Genomic DNA, 11894 nt, shown 5'->3' on the forward strand with positions numbered 1-11894 from the left:
CTAATATAGAGAGCTCTGGGAGCTGAATGTACATGAACAGCTGCTCATCTGCCACAGTTGAGAGGAGACAGGGACAGGTGAGCCATAAAAATATGTTTTGCCTTTAGAATGGCTAGTGGTTGTCTGTACTCTGGAAATTTTGTAAACAGACTTTTAAATGCTGTTTCTTTTGGGATCCCATGTTTAAAATGTTTAATTATATGAAAAGTTTCTTTTGAGACCAAAACCTTTTAACCCTAGCGCATTAATGACTCTAGCAAACACGTTTTTTAACCAAATGACTTGATTAGCAAGTCCTGCACCTTTATAAATCAAAATCTGCCAAATCAATCATGTTATGATCTTCTACATCCTAGGTCTTCCCGTTCCTTCATCTAGCTTATGTTCTTCATGTAGCATTCAGACCGAATGACTCTATGAAATTACGTCGATACTTCCACATATTACAGGTAACGTAGGAGACATCTCTATTTTTCCCCGGGGGAATCCTTAGAATTACCACTGCTTAGCTTTCAATTCGCCTCTGACCATCAAATGAAATGTGAATAACCCGTCCTCCTCTCTTTGAAACAAGGGGCGCTTCTGGTTGGTTCTGTCGGTGCTTGAAACACAGTGTAACGGTCTTGGCTATCTAGGGCGTTACACTGCTCTGCCTTGCCCTTGTTCTTACCAACAACAGGAAACAACTAGGTAAGCGAAAACACTTAGTAAGTTCATCTTTAAAACAAAAGCATGCAGAGAAGACAGGTGGTCACTGACCAAGTTACTGTCCACAGATAACAATAGCTCACAAAAATTAGGGTTCCGGATCCATCCTGACCCTACGCAATCAAATTCAAGAACGCAAAAGCGTCCTGGCTAACTTATGGTTATGCCTGATAACCAATGACAAACTATTTCATATAAACAAATAAATCCATGCACTCAGAAAATCCCAGAGCAAGCAGATATAATATATCACAATATAATTCGAGACCAACGCTCGACAATTTCCAACAATTCGGGCGTATCACACCCTCCAACAATTTTGATAATCATTAAGGGAGAACTGAGTCTCAACACTAAGTTCTAGCCAATAAATATCCCAATCAAGGGTAACTATCGAGTTACCTAGGGCATCGCTATTTATCCAAGAGTAAATCCCTCAGAAGGGTAACTATCGAGTTACCTAGGGCATCGCTATTTATCCAAGAGTAAATCCCTCAGAAGGGTAACTATCAAGTCACCTAGGGCATCACTACTTATCCAAGAGTAAATCCCACACAAGGGTAACCACCAAGTTACCTAGGGCATTGCTACTATTCAAGAGTGTAATCGAAGTTACATGGGTTTACAAAGACTTCTATGTTAATCGGTGGTGCTAGCGAGCAGTTGCCCCTAGGGTGTTTAGCCTCACTCAAACTTGGCAACCCCTAGTATCTCTAGACACTCTCACTGAATTGCCAATCTTCACGGCTACTATTCGGGAATAACTTATCAGAGCACTTGCTCAAGTTCTAACCGTTCACTGATTAAGTAAGCATGAGGGCCCCTAGGTCCCATTCATTTTGGCACCCCTATGTTTAAACCGGCAATCCTCAATTCTATGTAGTCTATACAAATCCTTAAAGTCTAGTCCTTCTTCTTTACAAACAAAGCTGGAGCGCCCCATGGTGAGTAGCTAGGCCTGATGAATCCCAAGTCCAGAAGTTCCTGTAACTGTATCTTCAATTCCTTCAATTTTTTCGGTTCCATCCTATACGGTGCTCTTGATACTGGTTTCGTCCCTAGTGCTAACTCAATAACAAACTGAATCTCTCTACGCGGTGGCAGTCCTGGAAGATCCTCAGGAAATACATCTAAGAACTCACAAACCAATCTGGTCTCTCCCAGCCCTGCTGGCAAAACCCTAGTAATATCCAACACACTAGCCAGAAAACCTATACATCCTCCCTGTAACAAGTCTCTGGCTCTCAGTGCTGATATCATGGGTATACAAACACAAAAGGATCCTTTCCCTGAGGCTCAAAAGTCACCATCTTTTTCTTGCAGTCTATAGTAGCCCCATACCTGACCAGCTAATCCATACCCAAGATCATGTCAAAGTCCTCCATATCTAACTCGATCAAATCTACTAAAAGCTCTCTACTATCAACCATCACTAGCAGTGCTCTAGTCCATCTCCTAGAAACTACCAATTCCCCAGTAGGCAGTATAGTCCCAAACCCCGCAGTACGGTACTCACTAGGTCTACACAATATATCAATCACCTTACTAGAAACAAATGAATGTGTAGCACCAGAGTCAATCAATACAGTAAAAGGAGAGCAAGCGCTAGAAAGCTGACCCGTCACCACCGAGGGAATAGCCTCGGCTTCTGCCTGTGTCAAAGTGAACACTAGAGCTGGAGTCAAGCTGTCCACCTTCCATGCATCCACTTTCTTCACTGTTGGGTAATCCTTCTTGGGTGCCCCACTATCCCACACACAAAGCAAGCCTTGGCCCAACACTCGCCCCTGATGTCGCCTTCTGCACCTCGTGCACTCTAGGTGATACGAACCACACCAACGATTGTGGTGAAACCCGACACCAAATATGGCAGCCACCAAGAACACACGAATCTGGAATGATGAACCGCGACCCAATGCTTAGCCAAGCACGAACCTTGGTATAAGGAAGACGCCACAAACGGTGATGGGAATCCATTTGATAAGTCAGATTGAACGCCACAAGGAATACCCTTGATAAGTTCGAATAGTCTCTTCAAGAACTCAAGAAGAAAACCTCTCAATTTTCATTTCATCAAAATCTGAATTTCCCAAACGTTTACAAGCCCTAATATGGCCGAAATTACATGAAAGAAAAGCCCCTTTGTCTTCCTAATGAAAACCCTAACAATCACAAATAGAAAGACTCTTGGACTCTCACAAGTCAGATGTTTGACTTTTCACAAAAAAAACAAAGACTAAATAAAACGTGATTAAGTGACTAATTAAAATAAAAATACAAGATGCCAAAATCCAATAAGACTCATTACAAGAAGCTCAATATTGATCAAGCTCCTAAACTGAGTCTACTTTGATGAGCAGTACAAGTCTTTGTTCTCCTTCAGTGTTGACCACGGTCTCCTCCTGTTTTTAGGACTCTGTGGACTAGGTTATTAAGTTCTTCTTTGAATCTCTTGGCTTGCGCCCTCGTCACCGGACCAACTGGAACTTGACTTGGATCTTTAGTCTTGGTGTCCTCATCACTAGGTAAGTCCTCCATGCCTCACCGCCTCCCTGATGGCCAGCCTGAGCACCCCGACCCCTCCTATTAGGACCAGCAACAATCGAAGTGTCAGGGGTCTTCCTCTTCGAATCACTGGGGCTTCCTCCCCTACCAGACCCCGAATATGGAGGGACTGCTCTGCGACCCTCTCGCCTCGCAGCACTCTCCCTCCAAATCTTGTTCTCCGCTTCCTCAGCGGTAAGAGCCTTCTCGATAGCCTGGACATAAGACGTCCCCCCAGGTACTATTGTAATCCTCACATCCGCGGCTATCATAGCATTAAACCCTCTAATAAACCTATCCTGCCTAGCTGTATCTGTAGGCATAAGATCTGGTGCAAACTTTGCAAGTCTGTCGAACTTCAGGGCATACTCAGTAACTGTCATGTTTCCCTGCACCAATCCCACAAACTCATTCACCTTTGCTACTTTGATGGCAACATTATAGTATTTCTGACTAAACAAGTCCTTTAATCCATCCCAACTCAAAGTAGTAACGTCTCTGGACTGTGATGCCACTTCCCACCAGATGCGGGCATCCTCTCTCAGCAAATATGTGGCACAGGCCACTCTGTCATGACCTTCTACCCTCATGAAATCTAGGATAGCAGTAATTAAAGTCATCCACTATTCGGCCTTCAATGGATCAAGTCCTCCCTCAAAAGTTGGGGGGATGCTGCTTCCAGAACCGCTCATACAATGGCTCCGACCTGTTTCCAACTTCCACTGGCTGAATAACTGGTGCCACTACAGGTGGCACGATGGGTACAACACTCCCTGACAGAGCCTGCTGCCTCAGAAGACGGATCTGTTCATCTTGGCTCTGAAGCCGCGCTTGCATCCCTGCCATAGTCTACTGCCAGTTCTCAGGGACTGGCGGAGGGTTCTGGCCCTGATCATCATCTCTAGTCTCAGATCTAGTGCTGGCTAGTAGCATAGATTTTCTTGGATGCATAGCTATCCAAGTTAATCTGCAATCAACGACTCGGCAATCAGACTATGATGACAGGGTAATAACTTTTCCAAAATCCACCAATGGAACATAATCAATCACAAACAATCAAGATATAGGCATCTTTCCATTTATTCATTCACATATACGCAATATGCAGATAATTATTCAGATATTCATTTACATGCATAGTAATGCTAATAAGCATGCCTCAATGTTGTCACAAAACAGTCAAGAGCCAGGCTCTATCAGTATCTCATGCTTCCTATTAATCCAACAGATAACAACAATCATAATTCTTTCCAATCACTTAAGCATATAAACACGTATACACATTTACCAAACCTTGAGTTGAGCTTGTCTTTAGCGGCGAATGTACATGTCCAGCTAGTCTTCAGGAACCCTTAAACTTATGATTCTCTAATACCAAGTTGTAATGCCCTAGGTAGCAAAGACCGTTACACTATGTATTTATCAAGGTGCAAGACTTGCTAATTAAGTCATTTAGTTAAAAATGTGTCACTAAAACCATTACTAAACTAAGGTTAAAAGATTTTGGTTATAAAAGATACCATTTATTTAGATAAACATTTTATACATGGGATCCCAAAAGAGAATAGAGTTTAAAGGACATTTTACAAAATCTCCAGAGTATATACAACTACTAGCCACTCTAAGGGCAAAACAGACATTTAAGGTTCTCCCGTTTCTGTCCAACCCATGATCGTGGTGGCCGAGTAGTTGACTATGTACATTCCACCTCTAGAGCTCTCCAATTCAGAGCTGATCAAGCTTACCCTTGCCTTTACCTACACCACGTAGCACCTGTGAGCGAAGGCCCAACAAGAAAACCATAACATCATAGCACAAACAATGACAATAACCAAATAATTCTTTAAGCATGATCATATATTCAGCAGTCCATAATATTCATACAATCAGTAGACATAACCAGCAAACCCACAAACTAATACTCATATATTCAACATATCATATTCGTCAATTAACGACAACAACCAAATCATACAATAACCAGAGTCGACGCCCTTAGGTCGCACCCTCTATTTACCCCACTGACTCTGGTCTGCTTAAACCGAGCTTAGTGAATATTAAGTTGTCCTGAGCTACCAGTGGCTGAGCCACGCCCTGTGCGCCAATATAAACTCCGACACTCTTAGGCAGTTTGTTTTATATTTCCATGGCATAATACCACCTTACATAATGCATACAAGAATAGGGAGCCCTTAGTCCGTCTTAAACTCACAACCAGGTGTAGTTTTCTTACCTTTAATTCCAAATGTTCTGATTAGGAGAGATGACCCTTGAGCATGATCCGTTTCCCGAGCCCTAGCTTACACCTAGTCATAACCAAGATAAGGGATTCCATTAATAATAATTGCATAAAGGTTTTCGGATCAAGTTCTAGCCTCCAGAACATCGAATTCCACTAAACACGGTAGTGGAATCGATCCTGAGCACCCTAGGTTAGGTTCCCACGCCTAAAACCTCCTTAAGGCCAAAAATGCCCTTAAGAGCCGCGGCCCTAAGCTCTCTATGCCACGGCCCGCCTCTATCCAGAGGCCCAGCCTCACCAAATAACAGACACGGGTAGCGGCCCAACACTCCCCATGCTACGGCCCGCCCTTCATCCTCAGCTTCCATTTGCTCCAAAGGGCCATGACACACCAAGAACTGAGCTGCGGCCTGATCCCTTTGAACCCAAAAAACTCACCATTTTTAACAATCAATCCTCACTCAATTCAACTATCATAAACATCCTAACATAATCCCAGCAGCAAAATCCAACAAAAACCTAGCTTAGAAACTCATCAAAATCCCACTTCAATCCTTGAAATCCATAAGCTCATAAACCTCTAGAACAGACATACATTCCCATAATTCAGATGCTAAACTATAATTAAAAGCTTATCTTTACTGAAGAACAAGTCCACTAAGTAGCTGCTAAGGTAATTCCCACATCCTTAGCCTCAAACCAATCTTCAATATCAAGAACCCAAAAACACTTAGAACCCAGCCAAAACTATAGAATTTAGTCAGCTAAACCACAATTAAATGATTACCTAAATTCCTTTATGAACCTCCAAACTGCTACTGAGATATCCCCCAAGATTCCAGCTCAAATCCCTGAGTTTCCAGCCAAATCTCCATTGGTTTCAATGGTTTCCTTGAGAGAGAGAGTTGAGTGAGCTGAGAGGAGAGAAAAGGGTCGGTTTAGGTGTTTCTAGCTATTTCCTTGTTGCTTTTGTCTTGCTTAAGTTACTTAAGTTAATCCCAAAGCTCAGGGTACCAAAAACGTCCCCGAGGGCAAAATGGTAAATTTCCCCAGTATTCCCTCCTAAGCATCCTATCCTCGAATATATCTCCAATTATTTATTTCCATAACCCGATAACCCAAATAACTGTCTAATACCCAAAATACCCCTTGACTCGCCCCGAGTCAAGTATTGGGTCCCGTTGTGACTTTCCCGCTAACTGGCTCCCTAGGATCGCCTCAAGTCGTACGCTGCAAATGTATCCACATAATAATGTGGTCTTCACAATTTTAACATTTAATCACATTTATGCCCTCAACGGGCTAAAATAACAAATATGCCCCTTTAAGCTAAACAGGGCCTACATGCATACTAATACTCTTAGACATGCATTTCATATATCCATATAATCATATAAGCATGCTTATCACAGAAGTATGCATTAAATCATTTAATTCACACATAAGCCAATTATGCCCTCCCGACATACTAATCAAGGCCCTTAAGCCTTATTAGTGATTTTTGGGTCGTTACAACTATCTCCTCCTACTGAGAATTTCGTCCTTGAAATTTACCTGAATAACTCGGGATACTGATCCTACATCACTGACTCAAGCTCCCAGGTCGCTTCCTCGACCTTGCTATTCCTCCACAATACTTAATTAGCAGAATTGGCTTATTCCGTAAAACTTTATCCTTCCAATCTAAAATTTGATCTGGTCGTTCCTCATTGGATAAATCTGTCCGCAATTCCAAGTCTTCATACTTTAACACGTGTCGTATGTGAGACGTACTTCCGCAACATAGAAACATGGAATACGTCATTAACTCCCGACAACGACGGTGGCAAAGCTACCCTATAAGCCACCAGTCAAATCCTTTCTAGAATCTCAAAAGGTCCAATGAATAGATGGCTCAGCTTGCCTTTCATCCCAAACCTCCTTACCCCATGCAATGGTGAAACTCGCAGAAACACGTGGTCCCCAACCTGAAACTCCACGTCCCTACGCTTAGGGTTAGCGTAAATTTTCTGTTTACTCTGTGGAGCAAGCATTCTAGCTCGAATCTCCTCAACAGCTTCATTAGTCTTCTGAACTATGTTCGGTCCCAAATACTTCCTATCACCCATCTCATCCCAATGAATGGGCGACCTACATTTCCTCCCATATAACATCTCATATGGAGCCACTCGAATTGTGGACTGATAACTGTTGTTATATGAAAACTCAATAAATGGGAGATACTTACTCCATGATCCCTCAAAGTCGATCACACATGCCTTAAGCATATCCTCCAACACCTGAATTATCCTCTCAGACTGTCCATTAGTCTAAGGATGAAAGGCTGTGCTAAACTTCAACTGAGTCCCCATGGCTTTCTGCAGAGCACCCCAGAACCTGGAGGTAAAAAATAGGATCCCAATCAGATACAATAGACTTAGGAACCCCATGGAGACGAACAATCTCCCTCACATACAATTCTGCATATGTTCCACTGTATAAGTTGACTTCATTGGTAGAAAGTGAGCTGACTGGGTTTATTTGTCCACTATCACCCACACCAAGTCATAAAGTCCCACTATCCTGGGTAGACCTCCCACAAATTCCATTATAACCTCATCCCATTTCTGCACAGGAATACCCAAAGGCTGAAGCAACCCTGCTGGTCGCTGATGCTCAGTTTTCACCTGCTGACAAGTCAAACACCTGGCCACGTACTCCACTACATCCTTTTTCATCCCAGGCCTCTAATATAATGTCTATAGATCCTGATACATATTCGTGGTACCCGGATGAAGCGAGTATGACGTAGTACGGGACTCATCTAGTATCTCTTGTCTGATCCCTACATCAGCAGGAACACAAATCTGCCATCGATACCGTAGCATACCAACCTTAGAAATAGAATAGTCATTAGCTACCCCTGCTAAGACATTCTCTCTAATCTCCTGTAACTGCACATCCACCAATTGACCCTCCTTGATCCACTCTAGTAGGGTCAACTGCAGAGTAACATTGGCCAATCGGCCCACCACCAGTTCTATCCTTGCCCTAGTTATCATCAGCCAACTCCCTGGAAATCTGAAAAGAACTAAATAACTGCCCCGAGCCTCTCTGGCTCAATGCATCTACCACTACATTGGCTTTCCCTAGGTGATAAAGAATGTCACAGTCATAATCCTTTACCAACTCCAACCAACACCTTTGTCTCATGTTCAGATCCTTCTGGGTGAAGAAATACTTCAAACTCTTGTGATCAGTGTATATTTCGCACTTCTCCCCATACAAATAATGTCGCCACACCTTCAGTGCGAATACCACTGCCGCCAGTTCCAAATTATGGGTAGGATACCGCTGCTCATACTCCTTCAGCTGTCATGACGCATAAGCTATAACTTTCTCATTCTACATCAACACACAGCCCAAACCTAACCTTGATGCATCATAATATACCACAAACTTTCCTTCCTCTGAAGGAAGACTCAACATAAGTGCAGTAATAAGTTGTCGCTTTAATTCTTGGAAACTGTTCTCACACTTCTCTGACCAAACGAACTTCTGATTCTTTCATGTGAACTATGTCATCGATGAAGCGATCTTCAAGAATCCTTCTACAAACCGCATGTAGTAACCTGCTAACCCGAGGAAACTCCGAACCTCCGAGGAATTCCTTGGCCTTGGCCAATCTCTCACAGCCTCCACCTTGGATGGATCCACCTTAATCCCCTCTGCGCCAACTATATGTCCAAGAAAGGTCACTTCTGGTAACCAAAACTCACACTTCCTAAACTTGGCATATAATCGATGTTCCCTTAACCTCTGCAAGACCTGTCGAAGATGTCGTCGATGAAGACAATGACGAACTGATCCAAGAAGTCCTTGAACACTCTGTTCATTAAGTCCATAAAGGCTGCCAGGGCATTGGTCAAACCAAATGGCATGACCAAAAACTCATAGTGCCCATATCTCATTCGGAAAGTTGTCTTCAGTATATCCTCATCCTTGATCCTCAGCTGGTGATAACCAGATCAAAGATCAATCTTTGAGAACACCGTCTTTCCCTACAGCTGATCGAACAAGTCATCGATCCTTGGTAGAGCGTACTTATTCTTGATGGTCAACTTGTTCAATTCTCTATAGTCTATACACATCCTTAAAGTCCTGTCCTTCTTCTTTACAAACAAAACTGGAGCGCCCCATGGTGAGCGCCCCAAGTCCAGAAGTTCCTGTAACTATATCTTCAATTCTTTCAATTCTGCTGGTGCCATCCTATATGGTGCTTACTGGTTCTGTCCCCAATGCAAACTCAATAACAAATTGAATCTCTTTGTGCGGCGGCAGTCCTGGTAGATCCTCAGGAAATACATCTAAGAACTCACAAACCAATCTGGTCTCTCCCCGCCCTGCTGGCAAAACCCTAGTAGTATCCACCACACTAGCCAAAAAACCTATACATCATTCCTGTAACAAGTCTCTGGCTCTAAATGCTGATATCATGGGTATACGGGGTCCATATACCGTACCCACAAACACAAAGGGATCCTCTCCTTGAGGCTCAAAATTCACCATCGTTTTCCTGCAGTCAATAGTAGCCCCATACCTGACCAGCCAATCCATACCCAAGATCATGTCAAAGTGCTCAATATCTAACTTGATCAAATCAACTGAAAGCTCTCTACTATCAACCTTCACTGGCTCTAATCCATATCCTAGAAACTACCAATTCTCCAGTAGGCAGTATAGTCCCAAACCTCGCAATACGATACTCACTAGGTCTACACAATCTATCAATCACCTTACTAGAAACAAACGAATGTGTAGCACTAGAGTCAATCAATACAGTAAAAGGAGAGCCAGCGCTAGAAAGCTGACTTGTCACCACCGAGGGACTAGCCTCGGCCTTTGCCTGTGTCAAAGTGAACACTCGAGCTAGAGTCAAGCTATCCACCTTCCATGCTTCCCCTTTCTTCACTGTTGGGAAATCCTTCTTGAGGTGCCCCACTATCCCGTACACAATGCAAGCCTTGGCCCGACATTCGCCTTGATGGCATCTTTTGCACCTCGTGCACATCGGGTAACTCCTCCATGCCTCACTGCCTCCCTGACGGCCATCCTGAGCACCCGACCCCTCCGATCAGGACTAGCAACAGTCGAAGTGTCAGGGATCTTCCTCTTCAAATCACCGGGGCCTCCACCCCTACTAGACCCCGAGTATGGAGGCACTGCTCTGCGACCCTCTCACCTCGCAGCACTCTCCCTCCAAATCTTGTTCTCCGCTTCCTCAGCGGTAAGAGCCTTCTTGACAGCCTAGGCATAAGTCGTCCCCCAAGGTACTGTGGAAATTCTCACATCCCTAGCTATCATAGCATTAAGCCCTCTAATAAACCTATCCTGCCTAGTTGCATCTATAGGCACAAGATCTGGTGCAAACTTTGCAAGTTTATCATACTTCAGGGCATACTCAGTAACTGTCATGTTGCCCTGCACCAATCCCACAAACTTATTCACCTTTGCTGCCTAATGGCAACATTATAGTATTTCTGACTAAACAAGTCCTTGAATCCATCCCAACTCAAAGTAGTAACGTATCTTGTCTGTGATGCCACTTCCCACCTGATGCGGGCATCCTCTCTCAGCATATATGTGGCATAGGCTACTCTGTCATGACCTTCAACCCTCATGAAATCCAGGATAGCAGTAATCATAGTCATCCACTGTTCGACCTTCAATGGATCAGGTCCTCCCTCAAAAGTTGGGGGATGCAGCTTCTAGAACCGCTCATACAATGGTTCCCACTTGTTTCCAACTTTCACTTCCTGAATAACTGGTGCCACTACATGTGGCACGATGGGTACAACACTCCCTGACGGAGCCTAATGCCTCAAAAGACGGATCTATTCATCTTGGCTCTGAAGTCGCGCTTGTATCCCTGCCATAATTTGCTGCCAGTTCTCAGGGACTGGCAGAGGGTTCTGGCCCTGGTCATCATCTCTGGTCTCAGATCTAGTGCCGGCTAGTCACATAGATTTTCTTGGACGCATAGCTATCCAAGTTAATCTGTAATCAACGACTCGGCAATCAGACTATGATGACAAGGTAATAGCCTTTCCAAAATCTACCAATGGAACATAATCAATCACAAACAATCAAGATATATGCATCTTTCCATATATTCATTCACATATACGCAATATGCAGATAATTATTCAGATATTCATTTACATGCATAGCAATGCTAATAAGCACGCCTCAATATTGTCACACAGCAGTGAAGAGCCAGGCTCTATCAGTATCTCATGCTTCCTATCAATCCAACAGATAACAACAATCATAATTCTTTCCAATCACTTAAGCATATAAACACATATACACATTTACCAAACCCTGAGTCAAGCTTGTCTTTAGCAGTTAATGTAAATGT

Source organism: Humulus lupulus, chromosome 6 (assembly GCF_963169125.1).
Source record: "Humulus lupulus chromosome 6, drHumLupu1.1, whole genome shotgun sequence".
NCBI classification, from domain to species: Eukaryota; Viridiplantae; Streptophyta; class Magnoliopsida; order Rosales; family Cannabaceae; genus Humulus; species Humulus lupulus.